The following is a 14769-nucleotide window of genomic DNA, read 5'->3' as shown; positions in this document are numbered from 1 at the left end:
TGAACATTTCTTATAAATGTTTGTGATCAGTAATTCCATTTTGATTGGCAGGCTATCAAGATTTTTAAATTATTAACCTAATCTTAGACATTATAGTTTCCATCTCTAGGCATTTGATTAGGTCTTTTTTATATCTTGTATGTTCTACTTAACATTTTATATTTTTTAAGTTTTTATTTATTTATTTATTTATTTATTTATCTCTAGGCATTTGATTAGGTCTTTTTTATATCTTGTATGTTCTACTTAACATTTTATATTTTTTAAGTATTTATTTATTTATTTATTTATTTATTTATTTGAGAGAGGCTACATGAGCAGAAGGAAGGGCAGAGTGAGAGGGGAAAGCAGGTTCCCCACCGAGCAGGGAACCTAATGCAGGGCTCCATCCCAGGACCCCAAGATCATGACCTGAGTGAAGTCAGACTCAGCCAATTGAGCCACCCAGGCACCCTTCTACTTAACATTTTAAACACATGGAATATAAACTTAACTGTTCAATGTGTTTGTGAGCTAATTCTAACATCTGTGTCAAGTCTGGTTTGGTTTCAAATTGATTATTCTCCTCAATCTGTGTCATATATTAAAAAGTATACCACTCCCCTTTGCATGCTGATAATTTTTAATTGGATGCCAGCAATTGTGAATTTTAACTTGTTGGGGGCTGGACATTCTTGTACTCCTATATATATTCCTGAGATTTGTTCTAAGATGTGATTTATTTGCCTGGAAACAGTTCAACCTGTTTAGATCTTTGCTTTTCAGCTTTTTTAGGGGTGACCAGAACAGCCTTTAATATAGCTCTAATTCCCACTTCCCCCTCACCCCTCCATCCCCCCACTCAGTGAAGAAAAACTGTCCTGAGTACTTTACCCAATATCCTCTGATTTATGAAGTTTTCTTTTCTGGCTGGTGGGAAAAGGAATTATTCGTGGCCCGGTATAATCGTCAAGGGTTATTGTCTTGATTCCTTCCAGGTGTTTCTTTCCTTAGCCTTGAGTGGTTTCCTCATAGGTGTGTCAGCTGATCAGTACTCAGAGGAAGGTAGACAGGACCATTCACAGCTCTAAGTCACCTTGGCCTCCATCTCTTCGACTCAAGATACTACCAGGTTCTACCTGGGTTCCCCTGGCCCATACGATGGCCCAGAAACTCTCTCCTGCAGGTAAGCAGGGGCAATCATGCCCTGGTTGTTTCCTGTCTCCTTGTGATTACTGTTCATTATCTGATGTCCAATGTCTTCAAAATGATTGTTTTATATTTTGCTCATTTTTTTAGTTGTTTCAGGTGTGAGAGTCAATCCGGTCCCTGTTACTACATCTTGGTCAGGGGTAGAAGTCCTTGCCACTGTTAAATATTACATAAAAGCAGTTTTATTTTTTATTTAAAGTTTTGTTAAAAAATAATTATTAACATTCTTTCAGGTTTCATATCTTTAAAATATAATACAATTAATTTTCCCATTTGTATTTAAAAATACAGAACATAAGTCCTAGTAACTATTATTTATTTAATTTCATTTTTATATAAATGTGAAACATTAACTTGGTAAGTACAAGAAAATTATGCTTATCTCAATATTGTAAGATATTCCATTCAAATAGTATTTCTAAGCCCAGTGAAGATAATAAAGGGGGTTGTATCAAAATTTTGAAACAGGTGTCTCTGGGCCCTTGTGCCTTGACCACAGCCTTCACCATAGCAATGCCACTTCCATTTATCTTGAAGGTCAGATGTCATCTGGTTTTGGATGCCTGCTTCCACCACAGTAAAAATTAAAGCTCTCATAGTCTCTTTCAAGGTTGTTAGAGTTGCTTGCTACAACTGTAAGCAAAGAGCAGCTTCAAAAGAATGCCAACTAATAATATGGATTCACCAGCAATTGAAAGATTCCATGTATTTTCTCTTCTCTAAGATTCCAGCATGCTCTTGGACTTAGAAATGTCATATGTGTTTTGCCCCTGGTAAATGCCAGATGTGTTTAATGATAATATGATATTGAAGAGTAAGAGATCTTTGTACAAACCCTGGTTCTTACTGATACTAAAGTACCTGTTCTCTTCAATAAACACAGCACGTGCTATATGGATATCAGCACTGTGTCTATAACCAAAATTCTTTAGTTGTGTCTGTTGTGATCTTAAGGACTTCACTTCTTACTTGAAAGTTCAGAGGTAATCAGGGCATTACTAGGAAAATCCATTTATTAGCCAATGAATAGCATTAGAATGAAACTATTGGTGACAATTAAAAATAGGATATTACAAATATATTTTTTAATTCTTATTTCTAAATTTCTACTTTTTATGTTGGTTGAATCATAGACATTGAGGGGTGCCTGGGCGGCTCAGTGGTTGAGTGTCTGCTTTTGGCTCAATCATGATCCTAGGTTCCTGGGATCAATCGAGTCCTGTATTGGGCTTCCCACGGGGAGCCTGCTTCTTCCTCTGCCTATGTCTCTGCCTCTCTCTCTGTGTCTCTCATGAATAATTAAAAAGTCTTTTTTTAAAAAATCATAGACAATATTCAGCTCTGCAATAAACACTGGCTAATGGATGGCTGGATCTCTTCCTCAGTAACTACTGAAAGAATGAGCAACAAAACTCAAGTTGTTCAACTCTTTAAAATAGGATCTGCTTAATATCCTTATCTCCTTATACTCTAGACTTAATTTTGTATATATAATAAAATCTGTATTTTACCTTTGGGTAGAGTGGGTTACTTACTCACAAAATAAGAAAACAAGAAGGCAAAATGAAAATAATGTGTTTGGAAATTCAAATATGTGGTGTTCGCTAGATGCTTTTAAATAAAGCATATGGAGAAATAAATTATTTTTCTGAAAAAAAAAAAAGACATGGGACTCTATGAGCCAGGGTATCTCATCTGATATATTTCTGCCAGAGGTTCCTCCTCTCTGGAGCAGACCAAGTGCTCTGAACACATGACATGTGTTCTGCCTCTTGCCTCACATTCCTCGTCTCTCTCTCTACTCCCAGAGCCTCCCTAAGGACTTCTCAGTCTCAGGAGATCTGAGCTGACACATCCCTCCTCCCTCCTGAATGGGCTCTTGCCCTTGCTTGTCTTCTTCGTATCCTCCCTTTTCCTCTCTTCAATACTACAGTCAAATACAGGATTTTCAAAATCCTCTCCCAACACTTCACCCACTAACCTCTCCACAAGTGCATTACCCACTACTGGATTCAATTACTACCCATGAGCAGCTTCTCCAGAAGGTTTCACTTTTGATATATGCAGATATATCTGCATGATATATGCAGATTTTCCCTATAGAAAGGAGCTCACCCGATTTCCACCACCACAGTTGAAATAAATTCAGAAGCGTGCAACTGAGACCAGAACTCCAGTGTTGGGGAAGCACTGCTTTTTGCAACTCAGTTCATCAAACCAGGTCTCTTGAGGACAGAAGTCAGTGCTCAGTGATATCTGCTGCACTATGCTTTTTGTCAAATAACATGGAGAACATTTTTTTTTTAATTCTACCTAAACCCTTTGGCTTCATATTACCTCGCATTTCCAGGCTCTAGGTGACTTTATTCAACAGATTATAAGTTAGCTTCTGTAGAGTATTATACCTCCATTTTTTATTCAGTAGTACCTATTCTTTTTTTTTTTTATTTGTCTTTTTGCCATCATCAGAATTAACATTCTTCTTTAATCTGGTCAATATAGCAATTCCAATTTTAAAGTGATCCTATTTATTATGTTAGCTGTTAATGAATGTCTCATTAAACTTTTGTTAATGAATGTCTCATTAAACTTTTCATGAAAGCTGTAAGAGCCTCTCATGTGTCCTGGTTCCCAAGGACACCTAGGCACAGCACACACCTCACTCCAGCCTGATTCGCCTCCCAGTTTACAAATGGTTCATAAGTGGAGCTGAGATTGTTTCAAGTTAGCCTGACCTCAGAGTTTCCATGCCCACATACTACCTCTTCGTGAACACACTGCCTTGCCCTTTTTGTATTTTCAATCAAGGTCTGCTAACTGAACTGAAAGGAGATACAAAAGTTTCTATCATAAAATAAAATGCAGAATTAGACAATATGCAGAAATTTATCAAAGTGTTAGGTAGAAATGTGTAACCTGTGTAACATGCTTATCTTTTAGGATACTAGAAAATAATGCCTTACCACTTAAGGAAGGGAAGCGGGTAATCTTGAGAATATAATTTCTGTTATGATGATGTATAAATCCAAGACACTTTCTGGAAAAATATATGAAAAGGAATCGTAATGAATATTGAGCTTTTTACTATGTGCTTTTTCTGAAACTATGACTCATCAATAACGCATTATTCAGTGAATATAAATTTTTATATCCTCTTAGCACATATGAAGGGTTTTCAAATGTACCCAACTCTGCTCAGATGGTTTATATGCAGTTTTTTATATACACCCAGCTCTGTCTAAATGATTTCTAGATGATAAATGTGATCTCAAAAAGCCATTAGTAAAAATAACTTGTTGACATTGTGATTGATATTAACAGTCTCTACCATAAATAATTAAATGATATTATTAAAGTTAAACCATAGAACTGATTATTATGGGTTATACTGGTAAAAGTCCCCATGCTGTCTAGAGTAGAATAGGTAACCTGTACCTTCAGCACAGCACCACCAGACCTGGGTGGCTGGGGACCATGGGGACACTCCTCTGATTTCTGCAGTTGACATTTGACCCTGATTCTGGTCCATCCCCTTAGCTCTCTACTCCCACGGTGATTCTTCTCCATCACCAGCCACTGGTATTACCATGATGCCCTTCCTAAGTATACCGTGTATTGCAGTCAACATGCACGTTTCTAATACAAATAGGTTTTAAGAAACACTTGTTAACATAGTTAATTCAGATTATCTAGAACAGTGATGGTGGGGCCACTCTATTCCCAATTCATACTGTTTCAGCTCAGCACACAGAGGAACCGCATTCCACAGCCCTGTAGAACCTCCTGTAGAACCTCGGCAGGAGCCCTCCTTCCATTCCTGTCTCCTACTCTCCTCCTGCAGGTGTCTCTGCTCCTCCTTCCTCACTTGCCTCATGATTTCCCAAAGTAATCACTATTCATTGTGTCCCCAGACCTGAATTATATCATCGAGGAGAAATTTCCAACCAAAACATTTATTTGCCATCATATAAAATAGTGTGACCATTTGTTGAATGCCATCGGGTTTCTACTCTTTTTTTTTTTTTTTTTTAAGATTGATTTATTTTATGAGAGAGAGAAAACACATTGAGGGGAGGGGTAGAGAAAGCAGACTCCGTGCTCTTGCTGAGCTCCACTCAGAGCCCCATTTGGAGCCCAACATGGGGCTCAATCTCAGGACCCTGAGCTGAAACCAAGAGTGAGAAATGCAACCAGCTATGCCACGAGGTACCCCAGGTTTCTACTCCTTACTCAAGGATGCCTCCTAACAGCGTAATAGGTGAATGGATCAGGATGACCTTTGAGAGTGCATTCAGACACACCTAGCTCTTCATAAGAAAGAATTAGGTAGGGCCTCTTTGCTTGACTGAAAAATAATTATGGATTTTTTTTAAATTCCAAATTTTAGAAGACTCATTGGAAAGATGACTATTTCACAAATTCTTTTTGTTGGATATTCTTTTGTTATAAAAATAAGTATCCAGGATATTTCAAATCTCCTTTTTAATGATATATTATTAACTTTCTCCCCCCACATCAGAGTGAGGTAAGAATCTACTCTTCTTGGAAACTAATTAAAATGTAAAAAGGATGATATTGTCATAGTAATAAAAATCCTGTTGATGAGCACTTAGACATTCCCCCATATTTATGGCATCCAGGTCCAATTTAGATGTAATTGTGCAATGTGACCTGAGACAAGATTGAACTAGAGCCGGATATTCATGAACAGATTAAAGTCTCAAAGTTTATTCCTAAGACTTTTTGTTCAAAAACTACAAGCATCCCACCTGTTGTGCAGAGCTGACACACTTCTGCTCTGGTAGGCAACCTTCTCTGTATCTGTGAAATTTCATAAATGCGAAGTTTGAAGTCTAAGAGATTTCTTAATAAAACGAAAGTATTTTATATTGCCTACTGCCACCATCAAATCTGAGCTCATCAGAGAAATCCAATCATCAGTATTCTGTGGACTAACCTGATTTTTAAAATTCCAAAAGTGAATAGAGACAGAGTTTCAGACTAAATGTTCATTCACATTTGGCCTTTTTTGAAAAGTATTACCAAGAACACCACCACTTTGTTTTTGAATTTACTCCCAAACAGAGCTGAAAATCAAGGTAGAGTCACAGAAATAACTGAAGTGTTATCAGCCATCTTTCGTTTCACAGGTGTGTAAACTGAGGCTCAGGGAAACAAGGCTCTGGTGCCAGGAAGTGGGTGGTGGGACTCAGTATATAGCCATTAGGAATCTTTGTAAGAGATCCAAAAATGGTTTAGAGGGCATTGGTTAGTTCATGTTGCTGAAAAGTTTAGAGGAAGAAAGGGCTTTAGGCATGGGTTGATGGGGGATTTTACTCCATTTCTCTGAGATTCTGATAACTCCTGCCTCCTATTGAGGTGACTTCATCCTCAGCCTGGCTGTACAAGATGGCCACCAGTCTGCATACCACCTCATGCTATCTCCTCCATGTCCAGGAAGAAAGAACAGGATGCCTTCCGTGAACTATTTGACAAATGCCTTCAGTTTTGCCCTAATTGGACCATCTTGAATCAGTCTTTTGGCCAGATAGATATCAGGGGCTGATTGGATTTCTGCCCGATGATCCAACCAATTATGTTACAGTACAGCTTGGATTTTCTTGATAGGCATTAAGTCATCAGAGCTTGCCCTGGAGGTGGGGGTGGGGCCAATCTCACAAAAACCATACAGCTGCCACAGCAGAGAGAAGTGACTGCAGGTTGTCAAGACAACCGTCATATCTACTGAGGGGAGGAAAAGAGATAGAGAACTACTTTTTGACACCATTGTCCAAATAAGAGAGAAAAGTGGCTTGGCCTGGGATGGTGGCCATGCAAGTGAAAAGAAGTGGATAGATTCTGAAGGTAGAGTCAAGAGGACTTACAGCTAGATTGGAATGGGGAGCGGAGTCTTGTGTTAAATGTTTAAGTATGAAAAACAGGCCAGAATGCAGTGGGTGTCTCCCACTTCTTGCTCCTAATTTGTCTCCAGGCAGAATAAAGATTAGGACAGCTACAGTGGCGGGCTCAGCTCCCAGCCAATTTACACCGGAGAATAGGCCTCTCTGCTTTTTCAATGCAAGTCCCTTCTAGGCAGCAATATCAACATGCAAGTCAGATATGAAAATGCTTAATGACTGGCATTTGTTGACATTTTAAACCAAGAGAGAAATCAAATGTAAGTCTCATACCCAGAAGTTGATCATGCAGCCTCAACTTGACCCTCTTACATCTCAAGTCAGATTATTTTCCTCATGATCACGGCTTCTAGCTGAGGCACAAGCCCTTCCTATTTCCTCTCGAGATCCTTCTCACTGTATTATCATCTTAGGCTGGGGCCTGAATGAATTCATTACAGTTCCATGTGCCAGGCTCTGTGCTAAGACTTACATATATTGGTTCATTAATTTGAAGGTAAATATCATCCCCATTCCCAAAATGAAGAAATCCAGGTTGTGTGGGCTGGAGATTTGGAGTGAAGGAGACTACAATTTCTGAAAGGCTACCATGTGCCACTTCACATCTTCTGTGTTAACATAATGGTCATAACAATGCTAAGATGATCCTATGAAGAAGAAAAATGAGACTCTGAGAGATTCAGTATTATGGACATGGTCACACACTAAATTAGGAGGAGCATCGGGATTTTAGTCCTGATTTTTGTTTTTTGGATCCCCAGGCTTTCCACCAATACCATAATGTCTTTCCAGGCAGGGATACCCACCACCCACTTGGGTGGGGATATGCTGAGCTGAGCTTCGAGAGATAGAGAGAGAGGAAGAAGGTGCCTCTTGGAAGCCATAAGCACAGTTCTCTCCTGACTTTAAAGAAAGGTCCCAAGACTTTCTTGGGAGATTTTCTCACACCAACAAATACACTTTCATCTTCTATCACCCCCACCATTCTGTTCTGTTCATCCTGACTCAGTATCTGCTTGAAAAAGGACACTTTTTTTTTTAAAGATTTATGTATTTATTTATTTGAGAGAGAGAGCATGGGGCAGGGGTGGGCAGAGGGAGAGGGAAAGAGAGAATTTCAATCCAACTCCGTGCTGAGTGCAGAGCCCATGCAGGCTTGATCGCACGACCCTGAGATCACAACCTGAGCAGAAACCAAGAGACCCTCAACGGACTCCACTACCCAGGCGCCCCTGAATGAGGACACTCTTGATGACCATAGTCCATGCCTACATGTGGTCATATACATAGTAGTGGGGGGGGAGCGTAATAGTGGTAATAATACATGTTGTAGCTTTTCCATACACATTCTTTTTCTCACTGGATCTTGCAGCAAATCTGAGAAATAAACAGAGTGGATCTTTTTATTCCTTCTCTGCTTATGAAGAAACTAAATCTCAGAAGGTAAAGGGACTGATCCAATACTGTTTGGTGCCAAAAGGGATACATATTTTCTAAATGTATGTAAATGTATGCTACTGGGTGAGACATAAATGCAAACAAAGAAATTGGGTTATTTTAATTTTTTCCATCCTCTAACAACAGCATAATGAGTTAGGTAGTTGTTTCATGAGCAATGTTGTAGAGAAGGATGAGCATATAAGAGGCGTTATAATTACCATAAAAATCCTCTAAAGATCCCCAGCTTTCCCATCTGCAGACAACACTGGAAAAGGAAGCACTTTGATGTGGATGCTCTGAATGCTAATGTAGTTATTGTTTTCCCCATGTACATCTCTGGACCCACCGCCCTGTGTGGAGGTGCTGGGGAGGCTGTGAGAGCCACACACTCCCGCTGTCTTTCAAGGGTAGCTTTAAGGTCACGTTATTCTCCACCAGGCTGGCACGGCTTCTCTTCTCACCCTGCAGGGCCCCACACTGTCATCTGTCAAGAGCTTCCTCCAAATTTCAATGCAGATGAAATTCACCCAGACCATGTGTGACAGCAATTTGAAAATAGCAATATGCACACAACAAATTTGAGTTCATTCGGGGAAAAGGCACTTACTGAGCGCCTACCATCTTCTCTACGATATGCTGGAAGATGACTGATTTAAGGCCACAGATAATGAAGCACTTAAAATAAAATTTAATCTCCCCCAAAGATAATGTGTATGTGCGTGTGTGTGTGTATATATATATATATATATATATATATATATATATATATATAGCAAAAAAATGGCAAGTGGAAAATATCAGTGTGTTTCCCTTATTTACACTTCTTGAAAATAATATCTTCCAAAGCAGGAGCCATATCTGCCATATTATCTTTATCTTTTCTTGGCACCTACTGCAGTAAAACCAAATAAATGCTATTCACTGATTGAAAACAAGTTAGTCTGTTTAAATGAAAGCAGAATTGATTTGGATTAGTGCCTATGCCTGCTTCATGTCCTGCCTCCCCACCTCCAAAAAAAATGCAATGACCAAAAAAATGGTATCATGTAGGAAAACTGAAAAAAAAATTAAAAATACCTCTTTATCACCATATTTGGCCATTTATTTGCATAAATCACAATTAGTATGTGGTGATAGGTCATCTTATTCCAAATGTGCTCACAGTGTAACGTTTGCTGAAAAGGTAAACTAAAAGCAATGTGCTTTTATATGTAAAAAATTTCTTTTCAAATCTATTGTGCTTCAGAAATTACTTAGTGGGAATTTTACTTGATGTTTTTGAAAAGAAATTATCAACAAATTCTAAATGATTACTGCTTCATTGAAATAATTGAGGGTTTTTTTTCCCTTGACTGCATGGGAAGGAGACCTCTTGTCCTGCATGGTAGATGAAATCTCTTCACATTATGACTGGCATTTATGCCTAACAGCCCAGTTCTTTAAAACATCCTTGTCTAATAAAAGGGACCTTGGCCACATGTTTTTAATTTGCTTTATAACATTTAAAAATCTTAACAGTGGACAAATCCAGAATATAGAACATTCTGTAAGGCTCTTCAAAAAAGTCAGTGATATAAAAAATGAACAAAAGAAGTCAGTGGACTGTTCTAGATTAAAAGAGGTAAAAGTAACACAGACAAATGCAATGCATGAAGCTTCATTAGATACAAGACTGAAAAAAAAAGATACAAGACTGAAAAAAAAAAAGGCTATATAATAAGACATTTGGGGGACAATTGGGAAAATAAAAGTGCATTTTCCACAATAGGGAATTATTATTAACATTCTTAATTCATTATTAATGAAGGAAACATGAATGTTAATTATATTAGTCTTTCAACTTTTTAAATAGAATTTTTAAACTTCAAAATAAAAAAATGACAGAAACCCCAGGAGGGAGTAAGTATAAAAGAGGAGGTGTTCCATCCCCTGTGTCTGAATCTCCACCATGAGCACCTGAACAGAGCTTACCCAGGTGTTAAAAGTCCATATACTGCAAACAGAAATGTTGATGTCAAGTTACATGTCATTAGTGACAACATCACAAGGCAAAAAAAAATGTTCCTGAATATTCCACAGGGCAAAAATGTTCATTCATTCATTTATTCCCTTAACAGACATGTACTAAATATCCCCATGTCGGATGCAATAATGAATAAGGAACCAATGTCTACCTGCAGGTTGCTCAGAAAGATCTATATGTTGAGTGACCACAGAAGTTATTCACAGTGAATTCTACAAATTCTATAAATTTTTAAAAGACTTTGTTATATTGACTATCTGAATGCTTTAAAAATGAAATAAACAGAATAGTTATTTGAAATACAAACTCATGTGTTTCTATCATTTGCTTAGTACCTCTGTTTTAATGTCACTAGTATTTCCTTGAAGGATGTATTTTTTAATATCTTATATTTTTAAATTATTCGTCAATTGTAATCTTCAGAATTTTACTTTGCTTGCTAATACATTTGAAATTGCTGATGCCTGAAATTGACAGCTGTCTATACTCTCCTCTGATAAAATGCTGTCCATAAGGTGCTGAGGTATCTGGTGAACTCACAGCTAGTCATAGAGAATATTCCCAACTCCAAGTTTCCTACTTAAATATGCAAATAATTTGCCGCAAATACTGTCAGTTACCGATTTTGCTTCTATTCAGAGTACATCTCATTGATAATTTTTGCAAGAAAAAAACTTGCTAAAAAGACTCCTTATTATTCTTTTGAATATTTTGCCAAATATATAAACATTGCAAAACCTAAGCTTTCTTAGTATCCTAGATATCTTAGTATCTAATATCTTAGTATCAGTTCCAGGTAATGATATAAATTTATCTTAAGTAGGAGCTGCATTAGTATTGTCTTTCCATAGGTCAAGATATTCAAAAGCTCAACTATAAATTTCAAAATTTATATACCTCTACATACTATTTGAGTTCTCTATAGTTTCTTCAGCTCCTCTGTGGTTTTGTAAAATTGAACTTCAATGTCTTCCATGTTATAGGATTTTTTTAATCTTTTTATTATTTGTTTATTTATTTATCTATTGAAAGAGAGAGCATGTGTGAGTGGTAGGGGGGAGGGGCAGAGAGAGAGAGAGAAAACTCCAAGCAGGTGCCATGCTCAGTGCACAGCCCAACCCTGGGCTCAATCCCACCACCCTGAGATCACAACCTGAGCCAAAATCAAGAGTCAGATTGAACCACCCAGGAACTCCATAGGATTTTTTATTTTTATTTTTATTTTTATTTTTATTTATTTTATTTTTTCATAGGACTTTTTAAGTGAACTTCTTTCTTAGAAGAATTTTAGATTTATAGAAAATTATAAAAGTCGTATAGGGCAGCCCAGGTGGCTCAGCGATTTAGCGCCACCTTCAGGCCACGGCGTGATCCTGGAGACCTGGGATCGAGTCCCACCTCAGGCTCCCTGCATGGAGCCTGCTTCTCCCTTTGTGTCTCTGCCTCTGCCTCTCTCTCTCTCTCGCTCTCTCGCTCTCTCTGTGTGTGTGTATGTGTGTGTCTCGTGGATAAATAAATAAAATCTTTTTTAAAAAGTCGTATAATGTAGACAGTTTCTGTATACCTTTCACTCAGTTTCTTCTATGGTTAACATCTTGCATAACCCTAGTATATTTGCCACAACTAAGAAATTGACATTGGTCCATTTGGGCTGCTGTAATATATGACCATAGGCTGGATACCTTAACACCAAATATATAGATTTTGGGGAAACATAAACATTTAGTCTGTAACAATATAAAGTAAACTCCATCCTTTATTCAGATTTTATTAGCTTTCCCCAATGTCCTTTTTTTTTTTTTTTTTTTTTTTTTTTTTGTCTAGGATCTCGTCTAGATTATCCCATTACATTTAGTTGTCATGTCTCCTTAGTTGCTGCTGGTCTACGAGTTTCTCAGTATATCTTTGGTTTTGATGACCTTGACCATTTTGAGTAGTGGTAAGATATTTTATAAAATGTTCCTTAACTTTGGTTCACCTGATATTTTTCTTATTACACTGGGGCTATAGGTTTCCAGGGAGAATATCAAAGACAATGCCTTTGTCATCACATATATCAGAGGGTGTGTGATAACAACATGATTTATCACCATTGATGTTAATACTGATCACTTGCTTAAGATAGTGTCTGCCAGATTTTTCTATTATAAAGTTACTATTTTTTTTTCTCTCCATAGTCTATTCTTTGGATTGAGTCACTAAGTCCAGTCTACACTCAAGAAGGATGGAATTGGAGGCACCTGGCTGGCTCAGTCAGTAAAGCAAACAACTCTTGGTCTCAAGGTTGTGAGTTCAAGCCCCATGTTGGGCATGTGGATTACTTAAAAAAAAAAGGATGGAATGAAGTTCCAATTCCTAAGAAGGAACCTGGTATTTACATCCATTATTTGAAATTCCTCTGTAAGAAAGATTTTGTCTCTTTTTCTCTATTTGTTTATTCTCCAAAAAAAAAAAAAAAAAAATCTGTGTGGTCTGTGTGTGTGTGTGTGTGTGTGTGTGTGTGTGTGTATGAAATCAGCTGTAAATCTATATCATCAAACTATTTGCTAGTACCCAAAAAGTTAGCTTTGGAAGCACTTATTGAGCTGCAATTGTTCAAAAGAAAGCCTGCATCCAGTTCCCCAAAAAAAGTATATATATATATATATATATATATATATATATATATATATACACACACACACACACAGCCAGTACATAATACCTCTAAGAACCATGACTATGAAAGCAAAAAGATGGGATCAAAGCAAAGTTTTGAGTTGTTGTTTAAAAATAAGAAGTGGGGGCAGCCCGGGTGGCTCAGCAGTTCAGCGCCGCCTTCAGCCCAGAGCGTGATCCTGGAGACCTAGGATCAAGTCCCATGTCAGGCTCCCTGCATGGGGCCTGCTTCTCCCTCTACCTGCGCCTCTGCCTCTCTCTCTCTCCTCTCTGTGTATTCTCATGAATAAATAAATAAAATCTTTAAAAAAATAAAAATAATAAATAATAAGTAAAAATAAGAAGTGGGAAATAAGTACATTTAAATTCTGATCAGAAGGAGTAAATAGAGAGGGAGTATTTGTACAGGAAAGCCAAAAAAATTAAAAAATAATTTAAAAAGAAAATAGAAAAAAAAACTTGATGTAATCCAGTGCCCATGCCCCTATGAAGATAGAAGGGCATGTATCCCAGGATATGTGGAAAGATGAGGCATAGGGAACGGAAAAGAAGAAATTCCATTGTGATAGTAAAAATATTCAGGTCAGCAGCAAGTGATTTTATTAATTGAAGCAGGAAGTTGAATTGATCAGGAATTACTTCTTGATCTTTTTTTATTTTCTCTGTAAAACACTTTTAAAAGTTACCAGGGAGAATAGAAGAGCCAGCCGAGGATGCAAAAAAGACCAGTGGGCAGTAGGAGAGCCCCAGTAATGAGGAAAGCCAGTGTTTCTATGTAATGGAGATAATCAGTGTATACTGCTTATCTCAGGAAGCCCTCAACCTGTAAACATGGGGGAGGCAGAGAGTTGGATTGATCTAAGCATGGGGTTCTTGCAGGTAGGTCCTATATGATTGGTTAAAGGTTGAGCAGCTATAACCAAAAAAAACCAACGCAGAGTGGCTTAAAATAGTTTATGTCTCTCTCACTTGATAGTCACAAAATGAAAAGTCCAAGTTGACCAGAAGGCTTGGATTCATGAATTTATTCAGGGAACTAAATTCCTACCATTCCATCCCCACACACATGTGTAGTCAAAGTTGGTTAGCGGGTTCACCCATGTTCTCCCTCATGGGGAAGAGAGAAGAGGAAGTCTAGAGCCAGGTACTTTCTATTTATTTATTTATTTATCTATCTATTTATTTATTTATTTATTTTTAAAAGACTTTATTTATTTATAGAGACAGAGACAGAGGGAGAAGCAGGCTCCATGCAGGGAGCCCAACGCGGGACTCAATCCTGGGTCTCCAGGATCATGCCCTGGGCTGCAGGTGGGCTAAACCACTGCACCACCAGGGCTGACCGGTATTTTCTTTTTAAAAGCAAGGTAAAGGGATCCCTGGGTGGCGCAGCGGTTTAGCGCCTGCCTTTGGCCCAGGGCGCGATCCTGGGGACCCGGGATTAAATCCCACGTCGGGCTCCGGGTGCATGGAGCCTGCTTCTCCCTCTGCCTCTCTCTCTGTGTGACTATCATATTTACATTTTTATAAATAAAAAAA

The 14769-nt window shown here is 38.0% G+C and overlaps 1 long non-coding RNA gene across 1 annotated transcript; it reads right to left on the bottom strand.

The window, feature by feature from the left end:
- Positions 1 to 350: 350 nt before the first annotated feature.
- Positions 351 to 7742, bottom strand: LOC111098371. Its single transcript, XR_005368063.1, has 3 exons — positions 7582 to 7742; positions 4155 to 4228; positions 351 to 1347 (listed from the first exon to the last, which is right to left on the bottom strand). It is a non-coding gene; the product is annotated as an uncharacterized LOC111098371 (long non-coding RNA).
- Positions 7743 to 14769: the final 7027 nt, after the last annotated feature.

This window comes from Canis lupus, chromosome 12 (genome assembly GCF_011100685.1).
Source record: "Canis lupus familiaris isolate Mischka breed German Shepherd chromosome 12, alternate assembly UU_Cfam_GSD_1.0, whole genome shotgun sequence".
NCBI lineage: Eukaryota > Metazoa > Chordata > Mammalia > Carnivora > Canidae > Canis > Canis lupus.
This window is presented reverse-complemented; position numbering and strand designations above follow the sequence as displayed.